Genomic DNA, 14134 nt, shown 5'->3' with positions numbered 1-14134 from the left:
CCTCTGTAGGGAAGCCAGAATACCCCAGCTTGTGTGCTCACAAAGTCTGGTTTTATTTATTTTTGGGCTGCTTTCTTTGAATTCAGTATAAAGATTCTCCAATTGTTTGAGTGTGTCTTTGCTTAGCTGTTCTGGGGACACTAGTAGGTCTCCTACTGATTCCACAGTGGAAGACCTGTTCACCTTTGACCAATTCAATCCAACACAGACACCTTACAGACCTAGAGATTCCCTCAGCATTCACTGTTGGGAGGTTCAATCTGTCAAGCGTATTGGTGTCCTGCAGATGGAAGGACACCCTGCCAGAGTTAGGTGTGAGTTTTGGACCTCCAGCTTCCCATAACTTACTGAGCAGCTGTGCATGCTCCTCCGCCCTCAGCTGTGAAGATCTGCCACTCTTCATCGCAGGTGGAGTGCTGGGTGGGTTTCTGGACTGGGAAAAATATTGTGAGCAGTGCCTGGAGGAGCCAGGCAGGAGGGACCCTCAGCTGGGACCACTGTCCAAAATGGATGCTCCTCAGGTCCTCTCACTGCCCGTGGGTTCTCCCAGGTGCAGCCTGCAGGGTGAAGGTGTCGCTGGTGCTCATGGTGCCTGGTGCTGTTATTCCCAGAGGTGAATCCTCCTGACCCCTTTTGGTGGTACTGCCTGGCAGGATGCAGTGGGGACCAGGAACCTGGATAGAGAGGGATCACCCATAACCCAGATGAGCTGTGTGCAACCACAGACTAGCACTCCTCTTCCAGTGGTGAAAAAGTTGGGGTGGGGTTGCCAAGAATGTGAGCCTGAGACTCGGTGTACAGGACTTCCCTGTGACAGCACAGCTGAGCTGGTACATGTCTTGAATCTTCCTCTGGGGTGACCAGGACCACTACTTGCCCAAGTGTAGTGAATTCATAGTACTGTCAGGAAAATGGCTGTGAGTTGGGATGTGTCCCCCACCATAGGCCTCCCTCCATGCTCTCAGGCTGGGAATTTCTCAGTGTCCTCTTTCAGACCCCTTTTCCTGCTGCATAGGGTACAAATCTGGACACCTCCTAGATCATGCCTGCCTCTGGTGTCTGGGGCGCTGACTGCCTGGATGAAGGGGGTGAGGGAACTTGGCCACACCCAGGAGGTCCTGGAGCCTGAGATTGGTCAAGCTCTTTAATTTCTAATAAGAAATGTAAACACAGTCTTTATTTCTCATTTAAAACAGCAATTATAAAAATTATATAAACAGTCTATAAAGGATTCCAGCACCCAAGGGGTCCTCATCATTGTCATTGGGGTGTACCATCTTCATGTTTTACTTCTAGATAGACTCCCCTTCCCATGAGAAAGAGGGAGTCCTTAGGAATTCTTAATGTAGGAGTTTCTCAAGAAGGTCATTTTGATATACTATGTATAGTTAGGGTGGGGACATATTGACTTAAGAGGTGACATGGTGGAATCAGGAAAACGAATGTTAAAGAAATTGAACTCAGATTTGACCAGGATTCCTTGAATGTGGCCTTACCTTTTTGAGTGTATGGATGGTGTTGTATGCAGGTATTGTGCAGTCATTTAAAGGAATGTACATTGTGACCACAGATACACACCTAGAGGATGAACTTGCACATATACTAAGCCTCACAAAGTCTTTGCTGTGATTGTCAACAATGTTCTGATTCACAAAGACCTTTCTCTCCCTCTTCTTAGATGGAACAGAACCTGGAGTCCTGGAAATTGCCTTTGAAGATTCAAAATTTTGCTTTGGACATAAGAAAACATTGATGTTGGAAATGACTGTGAAAAAATTGAGTTAACAATTGATTTCTAAATGTGGAAGCACAATACAGTAATACATAGTTCTCATATTATGTATAATATAAATATATAATTGCTTCTACATTATCAAGTTAATGAGTATGTATTTGATCTCCTTTAAAGTTTATATCATCAGGACAAAACCCCATTTTTATTCTCTCACTGGGAATTATTTATTCCCACACTGAAAATTTTTCTTAGAATTGGGTTCAGTTTATATTTGCATACTTAGAGTTGTATATTCATGTTCTAAAAACATCTAGAGTCCCTTGCACATATTGTCTAGTAATTTATTTTTAAATTGAATGTAATGATATGTATGTATGCACACACACATACACATGTACCTAGATTAGGTGTTAATATCACCCTTTTCTGCAAGAGGAAACAGAAGCACACAGAAGCTACAAAACATGCCCAGGATCCCATATGGCTTCCCTACTGAATATTTGTGTCTCCTCCTAATTTATATCTTCAATCTCTAATGCCAGTGCAATGCCATGACAAGTGGGGTCTGTAGGAGTTGGATTTAGATAAGGACATGGGGACATGGCTGCCAAGATGAGTTGAGTGTTCTTAGAAGGTGAGGAAGAAACCAGGGTTCATGTGTTCTCTGCCAAGTGAAGACACAGTGAGAAGGCAGCCAGCTGTGAGCAAGAAGCTCAATCTGCTAGAACCTTGACATTGAACTCCCAGCCTCCCAAATGGAGAGAAAAAATAATAATTTTTTTTTTTAACATTCCCAGGTTCAGGTATTTTGTTTAGCACTTGCAGCTGACTAGAACAGCTAGTGAAGAGACTTTGTGAATATCAAAATGAAGTGATGTATTCAAAGTGGTCTATGAATATTAGCTATTGCATTATCATCTTCATCATCATAACCATTTTTCATAACCAAATGGCATAGGAGCTCTTTTCACACCTGATTCAATTCCAAAGGAAGTCACCGCACTTTGATCCAGCAGACAGAGGCTATGGACTGCTCTAGATGAGCAGTACCCAGATTTGCAGGTAGTTTGTGGCCACTTTAAGGATCTACATAGACATTTGGCTGCTCTGTAATTGAGTTTTTTTGTGCCATCATGCAAATTATACCCCTGGTCAAGTCAATACCATCCCCTTTTAGGGTGGCCAAGTTAATCATGACCAGTCATTTACATCTTGAGTCATTCTAAAATCAATATGAATTTTCTCTTCCTCAGACACCTGTAAAAACATGAATGACAGGTGATGTCACTGAACAACTGACACAGGAGTAGAGAGCTCGAAGAGCCTGAAAAGGAGCCAGGCAATCAGAGAAGAGATTATAGCAAGGCTAGAGGAGACCAATCTCTGTCCAGGGGGCTGTGGTCAGAGCCAGCAGAGTTCATTCTGGGACCTTCTCAGGATGGAGCCTTGGTAAGAGAGTAGATATGACCAGCCATGAGCTGTGTGGAAGGAGGATGGATTTTGGATTCTGGTGGAACTAGATTGGTATTTTAGATTTATAAATTTATAGCTAAGAAACTCTGAAGAATTAGGTTCAATTACCTGAGATTCAATTTTCTCATCCACCAATTGGGCACTGTAAATTAACCTTCTCTACAAAGATGGGAGTGCAGATGTATGAGGTTATATTTGCAAAGCAATTTTTTTTTGGCAATAGGAGACTGGAAAGTGCAAGAGGAAAGGATTGTGAAGTCAGGAGAAGCTGGTTGACATCCTGTCTTTTCAGCCTCCTACCTAATTGACTTCAGGTAAATCACTTTACTACTCTGAGTTTTAGTTTCCTTGTATTGGAATAATAACTGAACATCCAGCCCAGATTGTTTATAGTAACTATATGAGGTCACACATGCAAAGATTTGAGTGCAGGGCACACAGCAGTGTATGAACTCAGTGAAGAGAGGGTGCTATTTTTGTAAATATGGTTTTTATTCACCCAAAACTGGGTTTAGAGGAAGTGTTCAGTTCCATGATGGGTTCTTCAGGGTCCAATCAAGAACCTGTTTACATCCCCACAGTAGGTAAGCTGAGGAGTGTTGGTAAGTGATAGAAACACAAAAAATATATTAAAGTAATGAAATACCAAATAAAAATAACACATACATGAATTATTTACAGGTGCAGGCAGACCCCAACTGAAGACAGTTTGACATAGGATTCTTTTTCAAAAGCAGTTTTATTATATTCAAGGTATTAAAGTAAGTACCAAATAATCTTGTAATCGGGATACTGTATTCATCAATAAAAAAGGAGAAACCACTACAGTACGAAGAGATATACCAATGACTAAAGTATACAGATCTGACAGTTAACAAACAACATGAACTGGGGAGGTGGCTTTCTGTTAGAAATGCTAAATTTTCTTGTAATGGGACAAATAAAATACAGTGTTCTAAATATGCATAATCATGAAAATAAAAAGAGCAGTCTTAATACTTATAGTATGAGCATAACAGACACCATTGCTTCTATTTAACAGCCTTAACCAACACATGCCTACCCCATTTCCTAGCTTTAAGGACAATCTCCTCTAAGGAATACTAGTGCAACATACCCTTAAATGATTTGTTTTTAAAGTAACACCTACAGACAAATCAACACCTTGTCAAGCTAGATATAACAATGGCAACAATTCTTCACAGGCAATTCTCTTAGAATAAATCCCCTTGACTGGCAGGATAAGGTTGTGCTATAGAACCTCCTTCCCAAAGTTACAAATCACCTTCTATGACCTGTCCCTACTACCCTCTTCCCCCTTCCCCACACTCTTATTCACCTTCCCCCCCAAAAAAGTGCAGTTCATGGCAGTATTTCTAGAAAATGGTTGATGAATGTCCCAGCATGCACGCTTTAAAAAAAAAGCACCTCTGAACAACAGAGGTAATGGACATGAATTGTGTTCTTGCATTTCATGCTAAGCCTTCACTAGGTCAAAAATGTGTGTTCTGAGTATTTAGATTTTTTTAAAAATTTAGATGCTCTGGGATATAATGGGAGAGAACATCTTGCTGTCCCCAAACTGGGGTAAGAAGGGAAAGAGATGCAAGTTGGCACCCCCAGTTTCATCAAGTTTCCAGCCCTCTTCCTGGCTCAGTTCTTTCACAGGAGCTAATTATTGATTCCTCTGCACTGTTACAGGGACTGCTCTGCAAAGGCTGTGACCCTGGTCACAGTCCACCTACAACAACCCTGCTCTGTAAACCCAGCTCAAGAGCTCTGATGGAAATCCTTCAGCCCTCAAGGTCACTGAAACTTCATTAGTGTAGTTTAGAGTAGATGCTTAAGATTTGGCATATACTATTTAATATATTATTAGCACAACATTCTCCAGTTTCATGTATAAATACTGATTTGAACATGGGCCAGGGCCCTGGATGCCACCATTTTTTTAGGTCAGCAACAATCCCATCTCTTTCCTTGGAGACCTGAAAGGAGAGACGCTTCACCTGGTCTCCAAGGCCTGGCCCTCAGGGGAGGTGTCGCTTTGGCTCTTGGCCCTGCTACCACCACCACTCCAGTTGCTGAGACCTCGATTGTTGTTGGCTTTGCACTGTTTTTTTCTCTGCCCCTTCTGCCCTGTCTCCTCATTCTCCCTCACATTCAGGGAAGGATGCCCTGCTGCATTCACTTCAAGGACCCAGCACTGGGAACATCTTCCCAAACTCTGACAGGGACACTGGGTTGGACAGATCCAGGCTGCCAGATCCTTTGACTGCAGGGAACTGGTTGGATATCTCAGATGGGCTCAGTGGTCCTGAACTAAACCTGACTCAAACTGTTTTTGAGTCATCTTCAAACACAAAGTTACTACAGAAATAGCATCCAGCTCAGGCTGGCTCCCCACCTGGTCCTCCAATGACCTGCTACTGCCCTTGGTGACCACCACAGCCCCCAGAACCCTTGGCACTGAAGCACAGCTGAGGCTGGTGAAGGATCTCATTGGAGATCCTCCCCAAGTTTTTCAGGGCTGCCTAGCACTCGCCCTTTGCCAGTGTCAGTGTGGCTTGCAGTTCATCCCAGTCTTCTTCAGCTGCTCAAGCTGCAGACAGTACTTTCCCTTGAGTTCAAAATAAGCTCTGGACTTGTTGATGGCCCTCTTGAGTTTCTTCTCTAGCTGTCACATGCCACCTATGGCAGCATTGTACCTGGAACCTGGCTGCAGCCTCCTTAAGAAACAGCTTGCTCCTCCTCTTGGTCTGCCCCACTTCCAGACTCTCCATCTCCTGCCAGGTCAACTGCAGCCTGTCATCCTCCAGTAGTCGGAGGTCACTTTGACAGCACAGAGCATGTCTGTGGCCCTCTGGACATCCTGAGTGGCTTTCTGAGCCTGCCTCACCCATGCCCCGCTCCATACCTCCCAGTAGGGCTTCCAGTCCTCCAAGGCTTTGCCAATTTTCCTCACCAGTTCATCCAGTTTCACTGTTGCCTCAACCAGAACCAAGAGTAACTTGTGATGAGTATTCTCAGGTTCAGTCTCCTGCCTGTTGATAGCATCTGTGGATTGATTTAACTTCTCCAGTTCTCCCTGTATCCAGGGGCCCACCTCTTCCCCTGCCATTCCCGATCATCTCTTCACAAGCCCAGCAAGATCAGGGAATGACTGTGGCTGGCACCAGGGAGGTTCCCCTGGCCAATTGACTTGGGACTTTTTGACTTTACAATGATGCAGAAATGACATGCATTCAGTAAAAACCATATTTTAAATTTGCATCCTTTCCTGGACCCATTATAAATAGTGTGATGATCTCTCACGATGCTGGACTGTGGCTGGACCCCTGCTCCCAGCCAGCCTCAGGATCAGGAGAGGAAACATCTGACTCTCTACAGTGGGCTGTGGCCCTCTTAAGTGGGCTGTGAACCTCTACACTGGGCTGTGACTCTACAGTGGGCTGTGACCCTCTACAGTGGGCTATGCTCAGAGCGAGGATGTGTGGTAGAGTCGCTGCATTGGTGCGTTTTTGACTTTTAGTGTTTTCTGATGGGTTTATTACAACATCGCCCCATGTAGGTAGAGAAGTATAGGGCCAGACAGGGTCTAGGGTCAACAACATGCAATAGTATTGTATTCCAGAGACAGCAGCAGCAGAGATGTCAATCTTTTGGGATGGAGAGAACTGTTGTTCTAGTGTTTCTTTTTGAACCATGTGACCTTGAGGTGTCTCCCAGAATAGAGAGTCCCTCTCCACCTTACTGGTTTAGGACAGGGCTGATGGACTTGCTCAGAGCAATAGAATACAGTGGAGGTTGGGATACCAGCAAGCGCCATACCTGGTCTTGCCTGCCATGCTCTTCCTTTTATGCTTCTGTCATTTTCCAACAGAAGAACATGCTCTAGTGGATCCAGAAAAAGGAGACCCATGGGGGAAATCTGAACCCAACTGGCAGCCTGGACCAAGTTTAGCCAAGACCAGGAGAACAAAGTCACAAATGTTTGTTCTAGTAGTCACTGAAATGTTGAGGGTGTTGGCTACCCCATGAAACTGACAATACATCCCTCTGGGTTAAAGGGGACAAGAAGAGGTATGTTCCTGGACTGGACTGTTTGACAGGAGTGGTGACATCAGCATAAGAAGTTCAGCCTTATTCCCCCACTTTCTTATTCTCCCTTGCAGGTGACTGACTCTCTCGCTGATCCCAATTAGAAGTCAAGAGTGAGTAAGGCACTGACAGAGTCAGGAAAGGTCAGCACTCACCTTCAGGGCCCAAGGTAGGATGCAGCAGTGTGGCCAGAGGGCACAGAAGGCCAAATGGAACTTACCCAAGCACAATTAAGAAGTAAGACAGAAACGCAAGGCTCTTGGGCCAGTGACACCCCTTTAGATATGTTCTTCCAAAATATTTCTTCAGTGTTACTGGTTTTACCTTGTTCTGCCTGTGCTTGGGAATATTTGGGGAAAATGAAGTTCAGTGGAGTTAGCTAGCATGGCCTCCTTGAACACTCCTATAATTATTTTGTAAGTAAATCACATATTTTCTTTAAAATTGCAGTGGAATACATGATGCTTGTTACAGACTGAATATGTGTCCTCCCACAAAGTTCATATTTGGAAGCACTAATTCCCTGCTGGTGGGTCTAGGAAGTGGGGCCCTTGGGAAGTCATTAGGTCACAAGGGTGGGGCCTTCATGAGTGGGATTTGTTCCCTTGGGAAAGAAACCATAGACAGCTCTCTGGCCCTCTTTCCACCATAGGAAGATGCAAGGAGAAACTGCGAGTCTGCAACCCAAAACAGGGACTTCCCCAGAATCCACATCCCAGCATCTTGATGGTGGACCCCCAGGTTGCAAAACTCTGAGAAATAAATTCCTGTTGTTACTGGCTGCCCAGTTAATTGTACCTTGTGGGAGTCTGAACCCAAGTAAGACAGTGCTGATCCATACTTTATCCCTATATGTAAATACACACAATCCCCTGGGCACATAAATTGAAAATTAACTGATATTCCTTTTCACATAAAAAACAACATTTCTCATGCCAACCAAAAGATCTAGATCATTAACTTTCATGTCCACAAGAGGATTTTCTGAGTATGAATGCTCTGTAACTTATATGATCTTCTTTTACTGAATATTTGGGAAGATTGCAATTGTGCTCTTAAGGATAATTTTGCTTCTTAACATTCTTCATTTCCTTAAGATGTAATCCCATTAGTGTCTGGTTTATAATGGTATTACAATAAGTGGTGGTGATGATAAGCATTGCATTAAGTTGGTTAGGAGTCACACATGTTGGTATATACATAGACCCCATCACAAAACTACACATTGCAATCCATCGCACCATGAGCATGCCTGGAGGAGAATGGAGAGGTGCAGGTGGTGAGGGTCTGAAAAGAGGGATGGGTGAATTACAGGAGCTGAATGGGTGCTATTTCTTGGCAGATTCTTTGGATAAGGATTGAGTCCTAGGGGACATGATAGGAATGGTCAGAAGTTGATGGTCTCTTGATCATTATGTCAGTATGACAATTAATGACACTCAGTCTCAAGCAGAGCCGCTCCTGGACCCTGACAGAAAAGTATGATACAGAGCAGGGGAGGGAAAAAGCTCTTCTAACATGCTGCAAGCAGGAATGCTCTGAATATGAGTCTAAACTAATAAAGGTTTGTTACACCATCTAAATCTGGAGGCTGACATTAGGGGACTGCATTATGACTTACAAGGAACTTAGGCACATTTTTTGTTATAGGACTCTTCTTTCACAAATTTATTAAGATTATATTTTATAAGTATGCTGGTGTGAGGAAGAATATATGGAGATTATACAGTGAATTATTTTCTGTAACCAAACAATCCAGAGGTGGAATCAATGGGTCATACTATTATATTTTCAAATTTTTGAGGAATCTGCATACTATTTTCTGCAATGGCTGCAACAACTCACTTCCCACCAAAAGTATAAAGAGAATGGCCTGGAAGGCCAGGCAGTGCATGGCAAGGTTTGAGCCCCTGCAAGATAGCCCCTTTCAGGGTGATGTGTGGCACTGTGGGAGTGAAGCTGAAGCTGCAGTGAGACCCAGGGAAGGTAGAGATGCTGTGGAAGGTACGACTGCTGAGGAAAAGTACAGGTAGCATGCAACACCTGCCCAAGATAGTGGCCATGTGGACTGCAACCAGCAAGACTGTACAGGCAGGACTGCCTGGACCCTTGGATCCCACATCCATGGATCATAGTGAGCCTGGGTACTGAATGCTCCAAAACTCTAAGCCAAAATAAACCTTTCCTCTTTTTACATTGATAATCTCAGAAATATTGTTATACTAATAAAAGAATGGTCAAATGTCTCACTATCCCTCTCCCCTTTAGTAAGCCTCAAGGAACCCAATTCTAGAGAGTAAAGAATTATCTCCATTCTTCTTGTCAGGAGACCCATCCGTATCCATCTCCCTTTCTCTCAGATTGTGTCCTGATATTAAGTTTAAGAGAAGAAAGTTCTCTTGAGAAGGCACAGAAGAGCACAAGTTTTGACAGAATCTTATGCACTGATAAGGTCACAATTTATTTCAGGCATTTGGGAACAAAGGGTAGCTTTCAGCTCAAGTGTGGATACAGGATGGGGTGGGCCTTGCATGCTACACACAGTCCTAAGAAAGCAGTAACCAAATGAACCGCTCAGATAAAATTCAAGTTCAATGTGCTGATCATGGTTGTTCATGAAATCACACTGGCCAGTTTCTTGCCCAATCACCATTAGTGCCCCTTAATGTATAGACCAAGCATCAGCACATCTGTTGAGGAAGCTCATGTTTAGTACCACTGTGTATGCAAACCAGGGCTGTCACCATATGCTTCAGAGAAGGCAGCTCTTCTGATAAAATGGAGGTGAAAAGAAAACAAGAACACATCCTTCTTTCCAGGTTTTCCTTTATTCTTACACACACAGAAGAAATTTATTTCAAGGATCCTGTGACACCCTGACCACCAGGCCACATCTTGAGCAGACAGGAAGCCTCCAACAGTGCTCTGACTGGTCCTCAGCCTTACCTGAGCAGAAGGAAAGATGCCCAAGAGCTTAAATCACAGGGGATGCACCCAACATGCTCCTGGTGCTCTGGCCATGATGCTTACATGCAGAGAAACAGTCTCCTGAAGATAGTGATTCACAGTCCTAAAAAATGGGTTCAAAAATTGTAACTTTATTTTAAAAATGAGACCTGGAACATTCAGTCTTTGGTTTTGGGGGATTGACTTATTTTGCTTAGCATGATATTATCCAATTGCCATAACTTCATTCTTTAAGGCTGAGTAAAATTCCAACATATGTATATAGACCACATTTTCTTTATCAATTCATCTTTTCAAGGGCACCTAGGTTGGTTCCATAGGTTAACTATTGTGAGTTGAGCTGCTATAGACATTAAAACTGATACATATAATTAAATCAACTTTGGGGTTTTATGTATCAGTTTTTAAAAAAAGCCATTTTTCAAAGGAAATGGGAGCTGTGAATAAGTAATATTTGACATAACAACTGAGCATTAGTGGTATCTGCAAGGGGTCCTGGTGTCAATACTCCATGGATACTGAGGGAGAACTATGTATTATCTTATTGGTTTGTTCTCTCTGGACTACTGTGACTAACAGAGAAACACAGACATGGGGGCAGTTTCCTAATTGTCCTCCAAAGGGTTCTTACCTCTTGGTGTTCACACCATGTGCAATCTCTCACGCTGAAATGGGATTGGCATATGTGGCCAGTACAGCATAGCAGGATTATTGTGCAGCACTTCCTAGATCAGGTTGTAGCAGTGTTTTCATCTTAGTTGCTTCTTGGCACTCAGCTGAAAGAGCTCCATCTCTGGATCAGGAACTAGGAAGAGCAGGATATGGAATCTGTGCCTAAGGCTTCTAGGTAATTGTTATTATTACAATTATTGTGTATTAAATTTGGATATCTATTGAAATAAGCTAGTCACATTATCCTCAACAGCTTTTCTGTGATCAGAACAGCAGTGCACTGCCTGATATTTGAGGGTTGGCTGTCAAACTGTGAGGTCCAGAGTCAGGTTTATGGCAGATACCTCTGACCTATCCATAAAAATGGATTCATCACATTTTTTACACTTAATTCAATTTTTTCCTCTTGGGCCACTTTCAGTGCTCTGACCTTGTCAGGCCTCAGAATCATCAGAGGGGCTCCACAATTACAAGTGTCTGGGCTCCACTTGAGGCAAGATTTTAAAGCAGAAGCTCTGCAGACTGGGAGCAAACAACTGAGAGTTGTTTTCATCACAAGTACAAAATTTTTTGTAGGTATAGTCGATATAATGTTGATATGTATTTGACACATGAATATGAGTCGTATTTAGTCATCTGCCATTTGTTTCTGTGTATTCCTACTTTTTCCATCTTCAATGACACTTTTGCTCCCACTACCCCATCCCCTCCTGTTTTTTTTTTCTTTTTCTTTCTTTCTTTTTTGAGCCAACAAAGGAGAACAGTTATGGGTTGGTTGGTTGTTAATTGCATTTTATTTCTTCAGAATAGTGATCATAAGAATTGTGTGACATATAGGACTGTGGAGAGAGATAATGTAGACTGATTTCCTATTGGATTCCATATTGAGTTTAATCATCCATCCATCCATCACTTTATTCTCTCTAAACATATTAATGAAGTACCTACTGCTTGCCAAGAACAATTGTATCTAAGTACTGTGAGAGAACAGACCAGGTCCCTTCCCAGGTGACCCTCACAACCTAAAGATGAAAGACTGATGATAAACAGATATGGAAATAATGTGGTTCCCAGGGATGGCTCTCATGACATGAAATACCAGTAGGCAGCAAAACTATACCATTTTCTAAAAGTCATTAAGGAAGACTCACTGGAGAGTGTCCAAGGTATCATAGGGTATAGGTACTTGCTGAAGGATGCAGACTAGTTGTGATTAATGCAGGTTCTTGCAACACATACTGAGAACTGGCTCCATCTGAGCCCTGGGCTGGACAATTGGATGGATACTACAATGGACACCATGATGTCTGGGAGCAACTCACCCAGTCTAGTGCACTAACATTTCTCCTCTTCTCCTCTTCCTTTTCCCAATTTCATCTTTCTGGCATACTATCCACCAGATGAATCAGAATCCTAAATTAGAATATTCATTGAGAAATGTCACTACCCAGCAGACTCCCAAGGCTGGTTTCCATGACTAACTCTTAGCAGCAACTTGACAACATAGGCGTCTTCCTTGTAATCACTTATGAGCACAAGGACTTTTCTGGAAAAATCAGAAAGAGGACTCCAAAACTTAGGGGAAGAAAATCAATGTCTAAATTTAACAGAGCCCCAAATTAACAGGATTCCATAATTGATTGCACTTTGCAATCCAGTGCAACAATTCTGAAGTCGATTTGAGGAAGAGGAGTTAGGTTTTTCTAGTTTTTGGAATATTTTCAAGATATGATAAATAGAACAATGTGTTTTGGACATATGTGTGCATGGACAGTGCACAGATGACATTACATTTAGACCCTGACAGTGCAAGAGGTTTTCTATAGGACACAGACGGAATTTCAAAGCAATAATATAAAGATTATTTTTAAAAAATAACAAATGCTAGAGAGGACTTGGAGAAAAAGGAATTCATACTGTAGGCAGAAATGTAAATTAGCACAGCCATTGTGGAAAACAATATGTTGATTCTTCAAAAAACTAAAAATAGAGCCACCATATGATCCAGCAATCCAACTACTAAAAGTATATATCCAAAGGAGAGGAACTTGTCATACCAAAAAAAAAAAAATACCTGCACACACATTTATTGCAGGACTACTGGTAATAGGTAAACAGGGCATCCACCCAGATGCCCTGAATGTCTGAAAGGATCAAGAATATGTAATATATATACACAATGAACTATTACTCAGCCATGAAATGAATGAAATCCTGTCATTTTCATTAAAATGGATGGACCTGGAGATGATTGTGTTAAGTGTAATAAGCCAGACACTGAGAGAGAAATGCCACACATTCTCAGTGATTTGTGGAAACTAATGAGTCAGTATCACAGAAGAACAAAATGGAAGCAGGGTACCAGAGACTGGGAAGAGCAGGAGATGGGAGGACCCAGAGAAGTTGAAGTAGGGGGTCCCAAAACACAGGAAGGATTAGTTCTGGTTATTTTTTAACACAGTAGGGTAATTTTAGGTTAAAACATATACTTAAAAATGATATACTTAAAAATGAGTAGAAGAACACACAATTCCCAACACAGAAAAAAGTAACAGTTGAAGAGATGGTGTCGTATAACTACTCAATACCAGGCAGCCTCAAGAAGGCACACTGCCACAGGGAGACCTGGTATGCCTTTATTCGAAGGGTGAGTGGGCAGCCCCTGCAGTGAGAAGTCCTACTTAGCCTATATGCAGGATTAAAACAAAGCCAGCAAGATGCCAAGTGTGATATTGGGGTTATATATGAAAACAGATGCTTCATTGTTCCTGACTTAATATCTTATTCTTTGCTTCCTGCATATCAGAGTGAGGGAGCCTGACAATCCATTTTCCCTATAGATGGAAGTGGGCATTACCCTAATTATTATGCATTCTGTATAGGTACTGAATTACCACCATGTACCACATAGAGATACACAAATACTGTGTCTCAATAAAAGACAAGTAAAATGCTTGCCTTAATAATGTGTCTCTGGTGTGTGTGTGTATGTGTGTGTGTGTGTCTGTCAACAATGGAATATTACTCAGCCATAAAGAATGATAAAATTATGGCATTTGCAGGCAAATGGATGAAACTGGAGAATATCATGCTAAGTGAGATAATCCAATCTCAAAAAACCAAAGGAAGAATGATATCGCTAATAAGTGGATAATGACACATAATGGGGGGTGGGAAGGGTTAGTG

At 42.4% G+C, this 14134-nt stretch overlaps 1 pseudogene; it reads right to left on the bottom strand.

Moving 5' to 3' along the window:
• Positions 1-3019: 3019 nt before the first annotated feature.
• LOC124975874 (SH3 domain-binding protein 5-like) lies at positions 3020-6329 on the bottom strand (annotated as a pseudogene).
• Between the last annotated feature and the right edge of the window lie 7805 nt (positions 6330-14134).

This window comes from Sciurus carolinensis, unplaced genomic scaffold, assembly GCF_902686445.1.
Source record: "Sciurus carolinensis unplaced genomic scaffold, mSciCar1.2, whole genome shotgun sequence".
In the NCBI taxonomy this organism is placed as follows: Eukaryota; Metazoa; Chordata; class Mammalia; order Rodentia; family Sciuridae; genus Sciurus; species Sciurus carolinensis.
This window is presented reverse-complemented; position numbering and strand designations above follow the sequence as displayed.